General features: G+C 44.1%; 1 pseudogene; it reads right to left on the bottom strand.

Annotated features, from left to right (window-relative positions):
- Window positions 1-9,297: 9,297 nt before the first annotated feature.
- Window positions 9,298-19,027, bottom strand: part of LOC139022498 (insulin receptor substrate 2-like) — a 21,597-nt pseudogene continuing 11,867 nt past the window's right edge.

Here is a 19,027-nt window from a genome sequence, read left to right as displayed (position 1 = left end):
TCCACTATGGCCAAGACCAAAGAGCTGTCAAAGGACACCAGAAACAAAATTGTAGACCGCACCAGGCGGGAAGACTGAATCTGCAATAGTAAGCAGCTTGGTTTGAAGAAATCAACTTGGGAGCAATTATTAGGAAAATGGAAGACATACAAGACCACTGATAATCTCCCTCGATCTGGGGTTCCACGCAAGATCTCACCCCGTGGGGTCAAATGATCACACAAAATCCCAAGAACCACACGGGGACCAGTGAATGACCTGCGGGGACTAGTGAATGACCTGCAGAGAGCTGTGACCAAAGTAACAAAGCCTACCATCAGTAACACACTACGCCGCCAGGGACTCAAATCCTGCAGTGCCAGACGTGTCCCCCTGCTTAAGCCAGTACATATCCAGGCCCGTCTGAAGTTTGCTAGAGAGCATTTGGATGATCCAGAAGAAGATTGGCAGAATGTCATATGGTCAGATGAAACCAAAATATAACTTTTTGGTAAAAACTCAACTCGTTGTGTTTGGAGGACAAAGAATGCTGAGTTGCATCCAAAGAACACCATACCTACTGTGAAGCATGGGGGTGGAAACATCATGCTTTGGGGCTGTTTTTCTGCAAAGGGACCAGGACGACTGATCCGTGTAAAGGAAAGAATGAATGGGACCATGTATCGTTAGATTTTGAGTGAAAACCTCCTTCCATCAGCAAGGGCATTGAAGATGAAACGTGGCTGGGTCTTTCAGCATGACAATGATCCCAAACACACCGCCCGGGCAACGAAGGAGTGGCTTCGTAAGAAGCATTTCAAGGTCCTGGAGTGGCCTCCAGATCTCAACCCCATAGAAAATCTTTGGAGGGAGTTGAAAGTCCGTGTTGCCCAGCAACAGCCCCAAAACATCACTGCTCTAGAGGAGATCTGCATGGAGGAATGGGACAAAATACCAGCAACAGTGTGTGAAAACCTTGTGAAGACTTACAGAAAACGTTTGACCTCTATCATTGCCTACAAAGGGTATATAACAAAGTATTGAGATAAACTTTTGTTATTGACCAAATACTTATTTTCCACCATAATTTGCAAATAAATTCATAAATAATCCTACAATGTGATTTTCTGGATTTATTTTCTCATTTTGTCTGTCATAGTTGAACTGTACCTATGATGAAAATTACAGGCCTCTCTCATCTTAAGTGGGAGAACTTGCACAATTGGTGGCTGACTAAATACTTTTTTGCCCCACTGTATATGTTTCCCCTTTCATCTGTGTCTGATGTTTGCTATTCTGAACAAAAATATAAACGCAACATGCAACAATTTCAAAGATTTTACTGAGTACAGTTCATAGTAAGAAATCAGTCAATTGAAATAAATTCATTAGGCCCTAATCTATGGATTTCACATGACTGGGAATACAGATATGGATTTGTTGATAACAGACACCTTTAAAAAAAAAAGTAGTGGATCAGAAAACAAGTCAGTATCTGGTGTGACCACCATTTGCCTCATGCAGCTACTGATTGTAGCCTGTAGAATGTTGTCTTACACCTCTTCAATGGCTGTGCGAAGTTGCTGGATATTGGCGAGAACTAGAACATGCTGTCATACATGTCGATCCAGAGCATCCCAAACATGCTCAATGGGTGACATGTCTGGTGCATATGCAGGTCATGGAAGAACTGGGACATTTTTAGCTTCCATGAATTGTGTACAGATCCTTGTGACATGGGGCTGTGCATTATCATGCTGAAACATGAGGTGATGGCGGCGGATCGATGGTACAAAAATGGGCCTCGGGATCTCGTCACAGTATCTCTGTGCATTCAAATTACCATCGATAAAATGCAATTGTGTTCATTGTCCTTAGCTTATGCCTTCCCATACCATAACCCCACCGCACTCTCTTCACAACGCTGACATCAGCAAACCACTTGCCCACACAACGCCATACACGTGGTCTGCGATTGTGAGGCCGGTTGGACCTACTGCCAAATTCTCTAAAACAACTTTTGGAGGCTACTTATGGCAGACAAAAGGAACCGAAAATGTTCTGTCAACAGCTCTGGTGGACATTCCTGCAGTCAGCATGCCAATTGCAAGCTCCTTCAAAACTTAAGACATCTGTGGCATTGTGTTGTGTGACAAAACTGCACATTTTAGAGTGGCCTTTTATTGCCCACAGTACAAGGTGCAACTGTGTAATGATCATGCTGTTTAATCAGCTTCTTGATATGCCACATCTGTCAGGTGGATGGATTATCTTGGCAAAGGAGAAATACTCACTAACAGGGATGTAATCAAATTTCTGCACACATTTTGAGAGAAATTTCTGGGATCTTTTATTTCAGCTCATGAAACATGGGACCAACACTGTACATGTTGCATTTATATTTTTGTTCAGCATAGATACTGGCTAGCAAGGTCTTCAGCCAGCATGAAAAATGGGTGGAAGGGTAGTTCAAAACACAGACACAGTTGTCAAGTTAACGCATCCATCAGTGCTGGTGTGTATAAAACATTTTTTGAGGTGGGAGACGAGATAGCAGCCGAGCACCCTGTTTGGTGTGTGTCGAGGACAATGCCATCCCTTGAGAGGGCAAGAACAAGATGTATTTCAGGAGAAGTGCAGTATTATCATAAGGAGACATATACTTGGAATATGGAGGAGGAATGGAGGGGAAAAGAGAGGCAAAGGAGTTTGAAGAGAGAGAGGAAGAGGGTGAGCTTGAATCTGTATTTCTTTTTAAAAATGGTGGGAAAAAGGAGATGGTTTCTGAAAGAAGAATGGTAGAAAGTGTAAGCAGAGTGAGCTGTATGCCGGATCCAAGACAGGAAGACAAATGGAAGTGAGTAAGGGCGAAGTATCGAAGGAATAGGTGTGGTGAAGTTCTCGGAGTCCAAGGCTTGCACCAAGGGTCAGCATAAAGATGAGTCTGTGAAGGTAGGCGTGACATTTTTTGAAAAAGTGAACCCTTGCCTTTGCTCTGATCCGTTTGTGGCTTGGGTGCTGTGGAATCAGTGAGGGTAACCAGAAGTGGTCTTGTGATAATTGTTTGGGTTTCTGCAGGTCAGAGGGAGCAGGCGCTCCGCGTTAAACAAATTGGGACAAGAAAATTGCCCCATTGAAAGGAGTGATTACTGGAGTAGCGGTAAATATGAAAGTTGACTAACTGAAGGGGAAGATTCCCGGTGTTTATGATGCTCGTATTTGGTGCCACGCAGACAGGGGGGCGTGAGTGGTGAAACAGAAGAGTCGTCTGTTTTGAGTTTTGATGTTGAGTCTTTGCCAGACAAAGTGATGTTAGGATATATAAATGATCCTGTATGAGCTTTTGTGCCGAATACATTACGTTGTTACAGGTGTCAAGTCAAGCTTATGGGCATGTGGCAGCAGTGTGTAGGACTGAGGTTCCTAGGTGTGAGAAGTGTGCAGAAAAGCATGAGACAAAGAATGGTTAGCATTGGGGAAAGTAGTGGTATGTGTTAGTTGTAGTGGTGCCCGTGGGGCTGGTGATCAGAAATGTCCGGTGCGAGAGAGGCAGGTTGAGGTTTCCAGGGCAGTGCAGTAGTGCAGAAGTTGTCGTATGCTGAGGCAGTGAAGAAAGTAGAGAAAGATGGGTCAAGGGGGAGGGATCCTGAGAGGAGTGATGTGAGTAGTAGATCTCTACCAGTACAGAGGGATAGGCCAACAAGTGATACATGCTTCAGCAAGATTGGCTTTTTAGCATTTATAGAAATGGTTATCAACTGTACTGCAGGGATGGAACTTAAGTCACAGAAAATTTAGGTTGTGGTGTTACCTGCAGAGAGGTATTTGGATGTACGAGACTTGACTTCGGAAGAGTTACAGGGTGTGTTGAGTGGTGGTGTCCCATCCTTTCAGGCTGTTGGCCTGATGTAGGAATAAATAGATTTAAATAGTGGAGTAGGGTGGTGGATTTTTAGTTAGTGTAGGGTTAGATGGTAAGGTATTTGTTGATTTATTTTCAAGCAAAGTATAAGGGAGTTATAGTCCAGTCTAGTATGTGGTGGTAACACAACATTTATTGGATGCCAACCGCCGTGATATCTCATCGAAGAAGAAGAAAACATTTGTTTTGATATCATTGATACAATTTTAATGTTGTTTGAGTTACTTTGTGTATCACCAAATTTGCTTGAGATTATTTTATTGCAACAGTGCTCACTGCATCCAAGTTGCTTGACATAGTTGTTTCAAAGAGCTGTTAGTCAAGGCAAGCTCATGACTATAAGCTCCCCGCCCAGTCAGCCTGTCTTTTCAAACTGGTAGTTAGCCATGAGAGAAAATGTACTTTTCAGAATGACTGTTCAGGACCTTCAATAATACATTATATTGTAGAGATGTCAGCCTATCAGATTGGTGTCATCCCTGTTCTTCATGTTAAGTTTGCACAGTGCAAGTTTGAACACTCCTTGAATATTTATGCACATTACATTATAGCCGATTAGATACATTAATAAAGTGGTAATTAATCAAAATTTTAAAAAGGCATTGACTCTTGAAGAACTCATACTCTGTTGACCTCATTGAAACTACAAAACTGTATTCAACCTTAATATGTAATGTCAATACAACAGAACCCTAATGGGTGGGCCAAAAATATCTAGCTTATAGCCACTCCCCTACTAAACCACACCTCCACTCCAGGGTTCCTCCAGGAACCCGTTGCTACATTGAACTATTAGAAGTTCGTCCAAGAACCCCTTAACTAACCGAAGGTGCAAATATAAATTATTGACTAGCAATGGTTCCTTGAGAAACTCCAGGGGTTCCTTGAGGATCTCCAGGGTTCCTTGAGGATCTCCAGGGTTCCTTGAGGATCTCCAGGGTTCCTTGAGGATCTCCAGGGTTCTTTGAGTTAACACTAATTCTAAGAGTGTAGAAAAAAACAAGAAAAAAAACAAGCTTCTCCTGACCCGGTTCTCATAGTAGCTACAGTATAACTGCCTGGAGATGACAGAAGCCCCTCTCAGAGCTGGCTGGGCTGGGGAGAGTTTTAGAAATCTCGCTAGCCATCTCCCTCTCCCGTCTCCTTCTCCCTTTTACCAGCCCTGGGTGATATGGTGGAGACGGCATACGACTCCCAGACATCCCGCCCCTTACCCTCTCGCCTTCCCATCCCTCCTCCCCCTTTCCCTCAGCAACAGGGAAACACCACCTGGACCCTAGCCATAAGTGCTCAACACAATGAGTGCTAAATGGCAATGAGGCGTGTGTGAGTGAGTGAGTGAGTGAGTGAGTGAGTGAGTGAGTGAGTGAGTGAGTGAGTGAGTGAGTGAGTGAGTGAGTGAGTGAGTGAGTGAGTGAGTGGAGTGAGTGAGTGGCCGTGGGGGTGTATGTATATGCATGTGGGGTATTCATGGTGGTGAGTAGCAATGAGCTGTAGGTGTATACTGTATGTATGTGTGTGTGGTGAGTGGCAATGAGGCGTGTGTGTCGTGTGTGTGTGTGGGTGTGTGTTGTGTGTGTGTGTGTGCGTGCGTGCGTGCGTGCGTGCGTGCGTGCGTGCGTGCGTGCGTGCGTGCGTGCGTGCGTGCGTGTGGTGTGTGTGTGTGTGTGTGTGTGTGTGTGTGTGTTGTGTGTGTGTGTGTGTGTGTGTGTGTGTGTGTTTGGAGGTATATGGTGATGAGGCAGATCAAACTGCAGGCTGTGTCTGTACTCCCCCTTTCCTCCTCTCCTCTCCCGATCCCCTCTCTCTATCCCTTTTCTACCACCTCCTGCTCCTGTCGTAGTGGAAATAATGGGTCTGGGACGATTCCACTGGACCATGACTGACCACATGGACTATAGGGGTGGGAGAGAGGAGAGGAGAGGAAAGAGGAGGAGAGCAGGAAGGGAAGAGAAGAGATGGGTGTCATGCCCTGACCTTAGATATCTCTGTTTTTCTATATATTTTGGTTAGGTCAGGGTGTGACTAGTTTTGTATGTCTAGGGTTTTTTGTATGTCTATTTTGGCCTGATATGGTTCCCAATCAGAGACAGCTGCTTATCGTTGTCTCTGATTGGGGATCATATTTAGGTAGCCATTTTCCTCATTTGTGTTGTGAGATCTTGTCTATGTAAAGTTGCCTTGGTGCACATCAGTAGCTTCACGTTTCGTTTGGTTGTTTGTTGTTTTGTTAGGTGAGTTTCAGTTGATTAAAATGATGTGGAACTCTACTCACGCTGCGCCTTGGTCTCATCATTATGACGATCGTGACAATGGGAGAGGAGAGAGGCGATGGTTCACTCAAAAAATATTATGGGCTAAAAACAACCCAATTCGGGTTATTGATTACCCAGCACTGGTTAAATAGTGTACAGAAGCACCGTTGGGAAATTTTGACCCAGCCAGTTGGGTTGCGTGAATAATGCATTATAATAATAAAGTTGGGTTGTTGGGATTACCTAAACATGGGTTAATTTAACCATCTTTTAGGTATTTTTTACTCTCATGCTGGGTTGATCTAGAAGCTGGGTCTTTTTTAATATAATCCTTAAATAATTTTTATGAAGGGCGTCTTTCAGCTAGACCTTATTGGACACCCATGAGAGTAAATGTCATCCATGTTCATCATATGATAATTTTTATAACACATTCTATATTATTAAGATTATTTATTATATATTATAACAAAGTATATCACCTTATTGTATCCGACAATGCGGTTTGCATAGGTTTTAGGGAATGAAAACACTTCTGTAAGTGTCATTGAACGCATAAAACTATCCATTTTCAACAATGTGATAACTGATGTCCTGTTTGATACCAGAACTCTGAAGAAGGTGTCGAAATTGCTAAGCAGCTAACTTCGAAGCAGTGTGCCGATGCGTGTATCACTTTATCAGAAGTACGTCATCAATGACATCCGAAGCTTCACTTGATCACGTGCTTTTGCAAACAATTTGTTGCAAAATGCGAGATCCCAGTGATTGCGTTGTTTCAGTGCTTTCTTCGATTCCAAGCTGCTTTCAAACACCAAGGGCGTGACTAGGGGGGTGTTCTAGTTTTCCTATTTCTATGTTGGTGTGCTTGGTATGGTTCCCAATTAGAGGCAGCTGATTATCGTTGTCTCTAATTGGGGATCATACTTAAGTTCTCCATTGTTCCTACTTGGGTTGTGGGAGTGTTTTTTGTGCACCACGACTTTCACGTTTCGTTGTTCGTTCCGTTTGTTGAAGTTTCACATTTAATTTAGACGTGGAACTATGCGCCTGCTGCGCCTTGGTCCGTCTTTAATCACAAGCGTGACACACTATTTATTGCTGACAAGAAATCAATACAATTTGGTGAACGCACCAACGCGCCTTTTTGTTCCTTATCACTAATGATAACTGAGCAACAGACCAGATGAACAGGAATGACATTTACTCTCGTGGGTTGTTAATAAGAACTAGCTGAATGCCACACCCCTACTAAACTATGCCTCCAGTCTTCTGATCTGACGAGCTGTGTCATATCTCAATAACCCAGCATCAATAACCCAGCTGTTTTTAAAGAAAACTACCCAACTAAGTGATCCAATGCCTGCAACCCAGAATATCACATACTCAAAAAGAGTACAACCCTAAACACACACACACACACACACACAAGTATTGTGAAAGTATTGGCATGTATTTGAAGTTTATTTTCAAATTCAAATATTTATATACTAATATTTACCAGGTCTGTTTGGTATTTGAAATAATGCATTTGGAAATAATCATTTTAAAATGGTTAAAAAAATAGCACACACACACAATGTATTCAGTCAAACGCAGTGGTTCCAAACCGTGGGTCACGGCAGGAGTCCAGGTGGGTCGCAGGATGACATTTCTTTGTGCATTGTTTCAAACTATTTAATTATTATACAGTACATTTCTTAAAATTGGACACAAGAACCAGTGTTGAAAAAAGTACCCAATTGTCATGCTCGAGTAAAAGTAAAGATACACTACATGACCAAAGGTATGTGGACACCTGTTGGTTGAACATCTCATTCCAAAACCATGGGCATTAATATGGAGTTGGTAGCCCCTTTGCTGCTTCGCCGTGGGGCGACGCACAATTGGCATAGCGTCGTCCGGGTTAGGGAGGGTTTGGCCGGTAGGGAGGGTTTGGCCGGTAGGGATATCCTTGTCTCAGTATGTAAAAAAATAAAATAAAAATGTAATAAAATGTATGCACTCTACTGTAAGTCGCTCTGGATAAGAGTGTCTGCTCTTGGCCGGTAGTGCCAGACTAGAGTCAAGCTCAACAGGGTCTTCTTTCCCCGCTGATTCTACCAAGCCCGTTCCCTTGGCTGTGGTTTCGCTAGATAGTAGGTAGGGACAGTGGGAATCTCGTTCATCCATTCATGCGCGTCACTAATTAGATGACGAGGCATTTGGCTACCTTGAGAGAGTCATAGTTACTCCCGCCGTTTACCCGCGCTTCATTGAATTTCTTCACTTTGACATTCAGAGCACTGGGCAGAAATCACATCGCGTCAACACCCGCCTTCGCTGAGACATATCCTTGTCTCAGTATGTAAAAATGTAATAAAATGTATGCACTCTACTGTAAGTCGCTCTGGATAAGAGTGTCTGCTAAATGACTTAAATGTAAAATACAATCACCTCCCTCCATGAACTCTGCCCCGCATACACATAACTCCCCCCCCCCAAACACACACTTATATCCCAACCAGACTGTTACAATGATACCTGGTTTCTCAGCCTTAATTACCATTTTAATTAGCACAGCTGTGAGAAGGACTAATATGACAGCATGTGGCTGAGGGCACAGGATCATAATCCCATCACTGCTTTTTTTTATTCCCTCACAGTTCTGCATGTCGCTGATGACAAGCTAGTCTAATTACTATTGTAGGGGGTCGGGGAGGGGGGCAGGGGGAAGTGGAGGGGGAATTGGGAAGGAGGAAGTGGATGGGTGCAGGGGGAGTGGAGGGGGGCAAAACAATAACAGTTTTAATGCTAGAGGATGCTAAAATAACTCTTCTAATTTGTTCATATTGCTACTGGGGTGTTGTTCAATGGACAAAAGTTGTTCAATGAACAACACTTAGTGAAGGATACTAGCAGAGAGGGAACAGAGGAACATGAGTGGCTAAGACACAAAGGACATTCTGAGAGAGGGATTTTATTTGATATAATGAAGAAACCCTGTCATTGAACAAGCCCAAAAAGGAATTGAGTCATCTGGTGTCTGAGGAGACTGATGATGCTCCTTCATTCTGCCATTCAGATGAGAGAGGAAAAAAACACAGTCGTTTGTGAAGAAATATAGAGGAGAGGAAAGAGAGAGAAGACAGAGACGTTAGCTTTCTTAAATAGTGTTATTCTTTATTGCATGTGTCTATAAAGAATCAATACAGTCCAAAGCCATGGGAACTACACTAGGTTTAAATTATCATCTCTTAGTAGCATCACAATAAGCAATAAGATATTAAGTATTTACAATGGAAGACACAGCAAGTTAAGCTAGTTTGTCATGTTATCATATCGTTTAGATGGTAAATTAAAACCCAACGGGAACGTTATCCAAATGCAAAAAACACTGCTCAAATCACCAATAGGCTCCAATAGCAAAAACCAACAAAAACGTTCCAATAGAAATTGGCAGAAAAAATTTACAAAGAGGCAAAAAAAGAATATGTTTTGAGGTTTAACAAAGATTATTAACATAGTATTTATAAATGTGGTACCTCTCTGTAAAGAAATGTAAATATTGCATATGCCATTCGTGAATTGTACCTAAGTAGCAAGAATTTACTCTTAATTAATAATTATTTCTCTTAAAATCTATCTTGGCATTACAGCATTAGAAAATGTCCTTGTAGTGGCATTCATTTCACCATCATGTAATAATCGTTTCAAAAAATCAAGTCCAAACTTTGTTGCTTGGCGTATATAACAATAATTAGTGCCCTCATTTCCGAGAATTCACTCCAAACACATATATACAGTACAAACAACTTAAGTTATCATATTTAACTTAAAATATCTCCAAAGCAAAAGGTTCAGCTTGCACTCACTTGTAATTCTCTGTATTTGTACATTATTTACAGTATATAGGCAAACTTTGAGTACCAACAAACTCAAAGTAAGTGACACTGCTTTTCGTATCTGTTTTTTTTGTCTCATTCTGCATGAAGTTGTAGTAGTTGTTTTTTTAGTATTGGTGTGGTATTTCTCCTTGTTGTCACGGTGGTTACATTCCCCAAGAGGAGAACATGGAATAGACTACATTCAAAAGTGTCTTGTGTTTACAATCTAGGGAGTTTGTAAGTGCAAGACCGTGCAGCGTCTGCTCTGGTGTCTCCTCACTCAGTGTCAGATCCCAAAGCAGCAGCGATGGCTTCAATCATGTCAAAACCTCCCTGAACAGCCAGTCAACGGTGTGTGTATGTGTCTGCCCACCAGCCCAATGACAGCTCACCTATGTGCCAAATAGCCTATCACAGCTTACCAGAGGCTCAGTGCTGAGGCATCATGTGAGAAAAACATGTCACAGGTGGGTTGTTGTGAGTAAACAAGGTAATAGGTTAAAGTATATAAAGATACCTTCCGCTTTGTCTCTATTATGGTGTTTTAGTCACTAAAAACTACCAGAAGCCCAGGTCAAACTGGGACATGCGGATGTGTGTGTGACGATGGTGTGCACGTCCTACTCCAAAAACATCCTCCTAGGTCCCATTTTCCTTCTCTTCTCTGTATTTGCATCGTGTGTATGGAATAATGCCTAAGAGATTCTTCTCCTAACATTTGTATGCAATGATACATATATTACTATGACATATTTATATATAGTACCTATATGTGAACGAACTGTAATAATCTCAGGAATCTATGATAGCAGAGGGAAAGAGGAAAGATTTCTTCCTCTCCGGCTGCTCAGACAAAAATTCCATTCCATCTCCATTGCGATCGGTTTAAGTCTTAGATTTTCTGCGTGTTTATAGGTCCAAACTAAATGTCTGTCAGTAACAGTGGACAGTAGATAAGTAAGGCTTTGGATTGGTGTTCATAAAATCATTCACCTCTGAAAATAAATAAATATATCTCTGTATACACTGAGTGTAGAAAACATTAAGAACACCTTCCTAATATTGAGTTGCACCCCCTTTCGCCCTCAGAACAGCCTCAAATCGTCGGGGCATGGACTCTACAAGGTGTCGAAAGCATTCCACAGGGATGCTGGCCCATGTTGACTCCAATGCGTCCCACAGATATGTCAAGTTGGCTGGATGTCCTTTGGGTGGTAGACCATTCTTGATACAATACGGGAAACTGTTGAGCATGAAAAACCCAGCAGCGTTGCAGTTCTTGACACACTCAAACCGGTGCGCCTGGCACCTACCACAATACCCCGTTCAAAGGCACTTAAATCTTTTGTCTAGCCCATTCACCCTCAATGGCACACATACACAATCCATGTCTCAATTGAAGTGGCTTTAACAAGTGACATCAATAAGGGATCATAACTTTCACCTGGATTGAAACTGGTCAGTCTATGTCATGGAAAGAGCAGGTGTTTCTAATGTTTTGTATACTTCTGGTGTGTAAATAAGTACTAACCTGGTTTGCTCTGAGGTAGGCTTTTAAGCAACTGTTAACTTAGTACATTGTTATATACTGAATATGTTCATAAAATGCCAACTCTTTTTAGTACAAATTTAGTGTACACATCCACACAAACACATATACACAACAAAGTGCACACATATAAATAAATAAATATGTGATGTGTACGTATATATAACGTGTGTGAGTGGGAATGCGTGGAATATCTCCAGGTTTGGTTCACAGGTTATTAAAGTGAGGGTAACTGGCCCTGTCAGCCAAATGAAAACCAGTGGAATAATAAGAATAATTAGAATAATTATTTTGCAGAAGTAACTTTGTATGTACATAGATAATCATCGATGAGTACAGTCCTTTAAGTGTTTGTAGTTGTTCAGAGAGCAGCAGCGACGGACCCTTAATATTTGGGTGCCAAATGTGGGGAGGATAGGAGGCTTGGAAGGGGGGATGTCCACATTGCCGTGACGATGGTGGTCCCGTTGACCCCTGGGGAGAGGATGGTGGAGGTTAAAGGTTGTCTACTGCAGCACATGGTCCAGCTGTCTGCGTGGCGACTTCGTCACTAGGCTGCAGCTTTATCCCTCATTCACAGCCAGGCGAACAAGAGAGAGGGAGCGAGGAACAGGGGGTGTAAGAGGGGGCGGTGCCATCAGTGTTCAGTCTGATTGGAGAGAAAGAGAAACAGAGAGGGGAGGGATTTGGTTAAATAGGTTGCCATATGTATCAACGAGCAAATGACACATACAGGCATAGGAATGCATTCCATTTTCTGTCCCACTACGCTCTCGCTATCTTTTCCTTTGAAAATGATGTGGGTGTGCATGAGTGTGTTGTTGTTGTTTTGTGTGTGTGTGTGTGTGTGTGTGTCAGTTAGTGCTTGTATGGGTCTGTGTTTGTCGTCATTGGAGACTGTACTCCGTCAGCTGCATAGTGCTAAATGCCACTGTTTTCCCCCTGCTGCAAAAGCACCTGCTCCCAGCTGACAAACACACAAGCGCACGCACGCTCGCGCACACACACAAAACCATTCCCCCTTGCTGAAGAGCACTTATTCCATACTTGGTAACAGAGTGGGGATACACCGTTTGACCTTTCTCTCCTGTGGCTCCCATTCCAACCTCGTAAATCACACGCACATACACATTATGTTCTTCTATCTTCATGGGAACTAAAATACATTTCTAACCCTAACTTCTAACCCCTCACCCAAACCCTAATTCTAACCACAACTCTAATTGTAACCGTAAACCTAACCCCTTAGTGTAAAATAACCTTTGTCCTCATGGGGACATGGGATATGTCCCCACGAGGGTGAATTTTTCTTGTTTTACTATCCTTGTGGGGACTTTTGGTTATTTTAGGTCCCCACAAGGATATAAGAACCAACCCACAGCTAAGAATAGAGCACTCACAGAAGCACATACAGATGTAGGATCTTAAATTTGAGCCAGTGATTACAGCAGGAAAATAATCCTGCAGCAATAGGAAATGTGATTAAAACAAACACCCACTGACAAACATGTACGTATACACACAGTGTTTTTCTGGCCTTGTGTAAGCTCTCTCTCTCACCCTTGCTCCTGTGTACTTGTTTGTGCGGTGTGATTTGCATGCAGTGCTCGCATGGCAGCGGAAGTCTCAGCTAACAGCACATAGCAATGCCTCACTCACTAACTCCTCCCTTTTCCAAGCAGAGAACAAGAGGTGTTTTCACAGAGCTCGATGTGATCGTCACTCTCTTAAACAAACCCCCAATTCAGAACCCCCAGTGTTACAACACACACACACACACACACAAAAACGGCATAACACCAGAACTTGAAACCAAAAGGTCAGCCCAAAACACAAAAATACTGGTACTTTTCCAGACTACTGATCCCCTATACCCACCGACTAGGAGAAAGAGAGGAATGGGGTAAATACAAGTGCACTGCTTATATCCAAAACTCCACAGTCACAGAGGAGGAGCAGTACATCGTATACTATAGTATATAGAGGAGTGATTCACACACACACACACACACACACACACAAGGCTGATTAGTGTCTGATTAGGGGGTATAAATACTTTCCGAATGCACTGTATATCTTTCTTAATAAGATCATCGTTGAAAACTAACAATCACCAAAATAAAAAATAGACAGTCAGGTAGAATCTAATTCATTTTGTGATAATGTTTGAGACACTCAAAAGCATAAGAATATGGCATAAGCCATGGCAAAATGTGTAGAATTGCAGGAAATATGTGAACAGGCCGTGGCTCGGGTGGTTTATGTCCTTGATGATCTTTTTGGCCTTCCTGTGACATCGGGTGCTGTAGTGTGCCCCTGGTGTTGTGAGGGTCTTAGGGGCCAAGCCAAATTTCTTCAGCCTCCTGAGGATTAAGAGGCGCTATGCATCTTCTTTACCACACTTTATGTGTGGGTGGACCATTTCAGATTTCCTCAGTGTACACATCACTGACACTTGAAGCTTTTCAGCTTCTCCACTGCGGTCCCGTCAATGTGGATAGGGGTGTGCTCCCTCTGCTTTCTCCTGAAGTATATGATCAGCTACTTTGTTCTGTTGTCGTTGGGGGAGAGGTTATTACTCCTGGCACCACTCCACCAGGGCCCTCACCTCCTCCTCCGCCGCCTACTGTTGTGTTGTTTGCAAAACTTTATGATTGAGTTGGAGGCATGTGTGGCCACGCAGTCATGGGTGAACAGGGAGTACAGGAGGGGGTTAAGCACGCACCCTTGTGGGGCCCCTGTGTTGAGGATCAGCGTAGTGGAGGTGTTGTTTCATGCCTTCACCACCTGAGGGCGGCCCGCCAGGAAGTCCAGGACCCAGTTGCACAACGCGGGGTTTAGACCCAGGGTCCCATGCTTAATGAGGAGCTTGGTGGGTACTATGGTGTTGAAGGCTGAGCTATAGTCAAAGAACAGCATTCTTACTTAGGTATTCTTCTTGTCCAGATGGGTTAGGGCAGTGCAATGGTGATTGCATCGTCTGTGGATCTATTGGGGCGGTATGCAAATTGAAGTGGGTCTAGGGTGTCAGGTAAGGTGGAGGTTATATGATCCTTAACTAGCCTCTCAAAGCACTTCAAGATGATAGAAGTGAGTGCTACAGGGTGATAATCAGTTAGTTCAGTTACCTTTGCTTTCTTGGGTACAGGAACAATGGTGGACATCTTGAAACAAGTGGGGACAGCAGACTGGCATAGCGAGACATTGAATATGTCCGTAAACTCTCCAGCCAGCTGGTCTGCACATGTTCTGAGGACGCGGCTACAGATGCCATCCGGCAAACTTGCAAGGGTTAACATGCTTAAATGTCTTACTCACTTCGGCAAAACAATCTTGAAGCCTGTATTCCGATTGGTCAGAACAGCATTGAATAGACCTTAGCAGGGGTACTTCCTGTTTGAGTTTCTGCCTTAAGGGAGGCGCAGAATGGAGTCGTGATCTGATTTGCCGAAGGGAAGKCAGGGTAGGGCCTTGTAGCCATCCCGGAAGGGAAAGTAACAATGGTCAAGAGTTTTTGAAGCATGAGTACTACAGTCAATGTGTTGATTTCAAAACTTCTGCTGTTTTCTATAACATGTAGGGAACACAATATATGGTCTATACTTGGCATGTGGGTTTCACAATTATTGGTGGCACAAATTGCGATATGGGGGAGGGTAATGGGCAGGATATATGCAAATTAAATACTGTATTTACTATAGTTAAAAAAGTGTAATGTTTTTGCGGACTGTAGTGTTTTTGCAGATATTACTGTAATATTTACTACAGTTTTTTTCTCGGATAATACAGTAGTATTTACTATAGTATTCTACAGTATACTACAACATTATATATTAACTACTACACATGATCGAAGGATACTACAGTGTGAAGTAGAGTATTCTACAATATACTACAGTTTACAATAGAACTCTACAATAAGTACTGTAGAATTCTATAGTAAACTGTAATCATTTTTCATGTGGGTAACCATAACAACACAGCTGATAAAATGCCTTCTCACTTCTGTGTTCAAACTAGAAATTATAACAACTGCTGTGAATTTTGCCCTCACTCTCCCTGTCCCACACACACCACTCTGAGGGGTCAATTGTGTTGTATGTATGGGACGGGAAGAGGGAGGGCAAAGTTCACAGTAGTAGTTTGAATTTCACAGGGCCAATTACACCAAGGCCCAGTCACTTTCCCTGAGGGGTCAGGGAAAGGATGAAAGGGTCGGAAAACTAGAGTAACACAGTCAACCTGACACACAGACATGGGAATGTGGTGAGGCCATGCGTGTGCGCCAGCAGGGCCGGTTCAGACCTGTTGGTTGCAGACACAGGGGTATGAGGGAGTGGGGATGAGGGAAAGTTGCCGGGAATCAGAGTTGAATCATCTCAGACACACAGGCCAGGTCTCTAAACACACATCCCTGGTTACCATTCACACACTCCTGCCCAGCCATCACAATCTCCTTTTATCAGTGGAGACTCAACCAGCCTTGCTGAGTGCAGTGTGTCAGCTGAGAAAGACAACCTCTCCTAACACAGCTAATCTTACACACACTGATCACAGAGGGAGAGAGATAGAGAGCGAGGGGGAGAGGGAGGTATAAATGAACCCGTTACTCTGTACCCCTCCCCCTTGCAGCCATGCCACACAGACCCCTCTACCCATCCCTGGAAGGTACCCCTACCCCGTCCCACACGTACACACTGCTCTCTACATGAGTTATGTATTTCTCACTGGCTATATTTAGACCTGCATCTCTCATGCCAGGAACACTCTACCACACAGACACACATACACACACAAACTACTGTACTGCTAGTACAGTAGTTTAAAGTACAGTAAACATGTGTTTATGTAACTAGTTGATTTATATGGTTCTCCTAGCAGTAGTTGATTGTGTGTGTGTGTGTTGTGTGAACGGGCATGTGTGTGTGAACGGGAGGGGGGCCTTCTCCTTGGCACAAGGTAAAATTTCAATTGAAAAGGAAAATAACACGTGCGATTTGTTAATAATAGAATAGAAATGGGTGCTGGGCTCTCTTAAGGGCTTGTGCCGTGACTGAATATAATTGCCCAGCATGTGACATGATTTTAAATGAACGCATTCTCCCCGTGCACAGAGAAGCACTTGGCGGTCGGACAGATGTGTGCGTGTGTGTGTGACTAATGTAATATGCGATTGCGATAATGACTTTATACAATCAGAGGAATTGTAATGGCTGTAATGGTAGTGATGGTTATTGTCTGACCTCGTTTAGTTTTTTAGGCCTATTTGGACGATGCCAAGCGGTTTTTACGTGGTCTTCCTCACCCATTCTTCTTATCCTTCTTTCTTTGGTTCACTCTTTTTCCCTTCCTCTTCCTCTCTCAAAATTGAGATGTTCACATTTCTCATGATTTTTTTTAACACAACCTGTGCCGAACAAAAATCTACCTCCCTCACTACAAACACCACTACCCCCTACATACACATATACCACTACCCCTCCCTCCCTACATACACCACCACCCCCCTACACACACATACACCACTACCCCTCCTCCCTACATACACCACCACCCCCCTACACACACTTACACCACTCCACCTACATACACCACTACCCCTCCCCTCCCTACATAAACCATACCCCCCTACATACACATACACCACTACCCTCCCTCCCTACATACACCACACCCCCCCTACACACACATACACCACTACCCCTCCCCTCCTACATACACCACCACCCCCTACAACACACATACAGCACTACCCACCCTACATAACACCACTACCCCTCCCCTCCCTACATAAACCACTACCCCACTACATACAACATACACACTACCCCTCCCCTCCCTACATAAACTACTACCCCTCCCTCCCTACATACACCACTACCCCCTCCGCCTCCCTACATACATCACTAACCCTCACCCTCCTACATAAACTACTACCCCCTACATACACATACACCACTACCCCTCCCCCTCCTTACTACACCACTAACCCCCCTACATACACATACACCATTACCCCTCCCCCTCCCTACATACACCCTAGCCCCCCTACACACACATACACCACTACCTACCCCTCCCTACATAACCACTACCCCTCCCCTCCTACATACACCACTACCCCTAAATACACCACTACCCTCCCCTCCCTACATACACCACTACCCACCTATATACACATAAACACTACCTCCTACACACATACACTACACCACTACCCCTCCCCTCCCTACATACACCACTACCCCCTCTCCACATAAATACACCACTACCCCTCCCTACTTACACCACTAACCCTCCTACATAACATACACCACTACCCCCTCCCTCCCTACATACACCACCACCCCCCTACACACACATACACCACTACACCCCTACATACACATACACCACTACCCCTCCCCTCCCTACATACACTACTCCCTACATAAACATAACCACTACCCCCTCCCTACTTACACCACTACCCTCCTACATACACATACACCACTACCCCCTCCACTACCTACATACACCACTACCCCCTCCTCCCTACATACACCACTACCCCCCTACATACACATACACCACTACCCCCTACATACACATACACCACTACCCCTCCCCTCCCTACATCACACTACCCCCTCCCTAACTTACACAACACCCTACCCTCCCCTCATACACCACTACCCTCCTACATACACATACACACTACCCCCCTTCCTCCCTACATACACCACTACCCCCCTACATACACACTAAATCACCGCCCTCCCTCCCTACTACAACCACTACCCTACATACACATACACATACCCCTACCATTCATACACCACTACTCCCCCCTACAATACACCACTACCACCCTACCTACATACACCAACTACTCCCCTACATACAACCACTACCCGCCTCCCTCCCTACATACCACTCCCCCTTACATACACATACACCACTACCTCCCCTCCCGACATACACCATACCCCCCTAACATACATACTACACCACTACCCTCACCCCTCCCATACATAACCACTACCTCACCCTCCCTACATACACCACTACCCCTCACCTCCCTACTACACATAACACCATACCCCTCCCTCCCTACATACACCACCACCCCCCTACACACACATACATCACTACCCCTCCCCTCCCTACATACACCACCACCCCCTACATACACATACACCACTCCCACCTACATACACCACTACCCCACTCCCCTACCTCATACACCCATTACCCCCCCCCCCTCATACAATACACCACTACCCCTCCCTCCTTACGTACACCACTACCCCCTACATACACATAACCACTACCCCCTACATACACCAACTACCCCCCCTAATACACATACACCACTACCCCACACCCTCCCTACATACCCTACCCTCACCTCTCCCTACATACACCACTACCTCACCCCTCCCTACATAACATACACCACTACCCCCCCTAACAT

This window comes from Salvelinus sp. IW2-2015, linkage group LG36 (assembly GCF_002910315.2).
Source record: "Salvelinus sp. IW2-2015 linkage group LG36, ASM291031v2, whole genome shotgun sequence".
Classification (NCBI taxonomy): domain Eukaryota; kingdom Metazoa; phylum Chordata; class Actinopteri; order Salmoniformes; family Salmonidae; genus Salvelinus; species Salvelinus sp. IW2-2015.
This window is presented reverse-complemented; position numbering and strand designations above follow the sequence as displayed.